Source organism: Halyomorpha halys, unplaced genomic scaffold, assembly GCF_000696795.3.
Source record: "Halyomorpha halys isolate HHAL.00 unplaced genomic scaffold, Hhal_1.1 Scaffold241.1, whole genome shotgun sequence".
NCBI lineage: Eukaryota > Metazoa > Arthropoda > Insecta > Hemiptera > Pentatomidae > Halyomorpha > Halyomorpha halys.
Window position 1 is genome coordinate 13,318 of NW_027105010.1, and position 3,108 is coordinate 16,425.

The window sequence follows — 3,108 nt, forward strand, 5'->3', positions numbered from 1 at the left end:
TAATTATATTAATAAATTATCACTAAATAACAAACACAAACCTAAAATTATACATCGAAACATCACATTGACAACAAAAAGCAATGAATATAATTTTATTATGTAATATTTATCACAATTGAATTTATCATTAAATACAGAATCTCTAAAGCACCAAATATGTCTGTTTATGGTAGTTTTAAATTAGAGTATAATATGATTTTACCCGCAACGCAACAGGTAGGTCTGTTGGACTCAGATCCAATTATCTGTCAACTTATTATATCAAATTATATGTGAAATATAATTCATTTCTAACAGTACTTATTTATATGACAATGGATTATATAGAACCTTCAAAAAAATCCATACATTAAAAACTAGTTCAGAACACCTCATTCTAAGACAAATAAACATCTCTATAGGTCCCTCAGAACTACCTGTCACTCTAAGGGTTAAGAAATTTAAAGTGTTATCAAGACCTAGGTAATAACACACATTGAGCAACTAAGGATGTACAGATATTTCCATATTGTAGCATGATTCAATACAAACATAAAATAATTTAGCACTTTTAAACACAATGGTGAAACAAACTTGCCAATAAACAATTACAAAGAAAATAAATTTAGAACAGAATACAAGATTCTTAGGCTTACCTTTATTTTTATTTAAAATCAAGATAAAAGAAAATGAAAGTAATTCTGATAACACAAATAAAATATTTCTTGTGATTACTCAGAAAAAAAAAGTAACAAAGAAACTATCAGAACTGTAATAAATTGATAAAAAAAAATATTATCACCTGGACTTAAAAACTAAACAATATCATATCATATCACAGAAACTCATTGATAGGATTTTTTTTCTTTTCTACTCATCCCCAAAATTAATCATAGTAATTGGAGTTTTGAAATAGAAAATTTAAATACTTCAGAATTATCACAACAAACAGTTCTGACTATAAAATCATAAACATTGCCAAAGAGAAAGGAGTTGGTTGTATATTGCAAGATGATGTTGATTTACTATTTATATAGTTAAATTATAAACAACCAGTATTTTTTCAAAACTAGAAGTCAAATGTGAAATATGTTTATACTAATATTCCCATTGATCAATATTATTGGAATTGGTAACAGCTCACAACTCGCACTCCGAGGTGGTTGGTGGGCTCACGCATACTTAGGCATAGAAATGATAAAATGGTCAACCATTATAGTCGCTTCTAAACTGAGAGCATAAAGTGCATTCATACTAATGCAAATTTAGGCATGACCTCAGCTGAAGAGGATCTGTTGGGCTTTAGTTGAATATTTTTTGAGAGATAGGGAGTCAAAGTCGAATGCTAAAATTCAATTAAAGCAGTTATAATAATGGTTTATTTTTCACATCGCAATAATAGAAAATTGCCTTAAGACCACTCTTCATGTTAGAATGACTCCTGTGTATTGTTACCTTGGAGTAATTACATCCATATTATTTTATTTTCCGACTTTTGTTTATTTAATACATTTTAGAGATACACCCAAACCATATACCTACACCTATTTAAAATAAAAAAATCGATGATCAATGTAAATATTACTTAAGAGAAAGGGGAGTATTTATGTATTGTTTGGAATCTTGGAATGAATGGAATGAAAGCCCTTAAGAAACTTCCGTAGATAGAAAACATGAGAGATAAGAAACTCACTTTAATAGAAAATTCAAATTTGAACCGAATCAGTCATTTCAAAAAATTGGAAGAAAGAAATGTTATCCAAATAAAGCGGCAAAGCATGCTCTACATCTCTTCAAATTTGGCTTCTGAAATCCATGAAAGGTAGGTGCCCATAGAAAGTTAAAAATTGTAGAAGACAGCCCTCCCTGGTTTAGATCTCTAAAATAAAATATTTTTTTTTTTTAAAGGAAATATTGATTGCAATTATTATCAACGCACTACGACAGTTATATATAATTTTGATTTCATTTGCATTTTACGGGCTGAAATGTCACAACCTCATTGACTATAGCTAACCCCCCTCCCCTGATTGGCTATTGCAATGCGTAAATCAAATACAATGTAAAAATTAGCCTACTCCAGTACTCGCCAGTTTCACGTGGTAATTATAAATTCATAATGATGCACAATAGAAACCTTATGAGAGTCCTCACCCTATGCAGCATATTCAGAGTTAAACCTAAACTAAGTGCAAGTTTTGAACTTTTTTTTTTCTTTTTGGCTGTACACACCTCGTAGGTCTTTGGCCTCCCGAACTAGACTTATCCAGGCCTGCCTATTTGGGCTACTGCTTTCCAGTTTGCTGCATGTAGCTTTTTCGTATCTTTGTTGATTCTGCCTATCCATCTGGTTTTTGGTCTCTTGTCTAGTATACTAGCATTCATTGTTGTGTAGAGGCGTCCTGATGGATTCCTTCGAGCCACTTGTCCCGTCCATCTTACTCTTCTTGCATTCATATCATTAGATATTGATTGAACAGTCTCTGTAAGGAGTTCACTGTTAGTTTTTCTCTTCCATGTGTTAAGGCTCTGATCGCAGATCGCTCCTGATCAGATTATTCAGGCAATTCATCAATTTTGAACATTGATACAATAAAAATACATTGAATTAAATATTTAAACGTAAAATGCATCTAATAAAATTGATCAAACTCATCCTATTCCACCAGCCGGACCTGCGCTTGTTCCTGTGGTTCAAGGGTTCATCTAGTACAAGCTCCAGGAAGTACTTCCTCCAGCGATTCGGGGCAGAGGCGGCATCAGCAACCTGTCGAGTATAGAAAAAATTGAAGCTCTAAGATCTTTTTTTTCCCCCCGATGCCTCTAAAAATATTAAATTAATAGGTAACATAATTCAGATTGGATATTACCTTTTTCTACCAATGGTACTTCAAGATATACGGTGAAATACTTATCTGATATTTTGATATGTCCGTTCCATATTTGAATTCTACTAGAAATATTTGGAGGTGAGGGGCCTCCTCGCGCTGAAATCTATTTTTTTTTTTTTTCAAAAACCTCTTTGTTGTTAAGTATGGTTGCATAATTCAGATTGGATATTACCTTTTTCTACCAATGGCACTTGAAGGTATACGGTGAAATACTTATCTGATATTTTGATATGTC

The 3,108-nt window shown here is 32.0% G+C and overlaps 1 protein-coding gene across 2 annotated transcripts in view; it reads right to left on the bottom strand.

Annotated features, from left to right (window-relative positions):
• LOC106680088 (transmembrane protein 179) overlaps positions 1-963 on the bottom strand; it is an 11,991-nt gene extending 11,028 nt beyond the window's left edge. Inside the window, exon 1 of one of the 2 annotated variants that reach the window (XM_014419573.3) lies at positions 785-963. The gene's annotated coding sequence lies outside the window, so the exon portion shown is untranslated. The other variant, XM_014419575.3, reaches the window with a different exon arrangement.
• Positions 964-3,108: the final 2,145 nt, after the last annotated feature.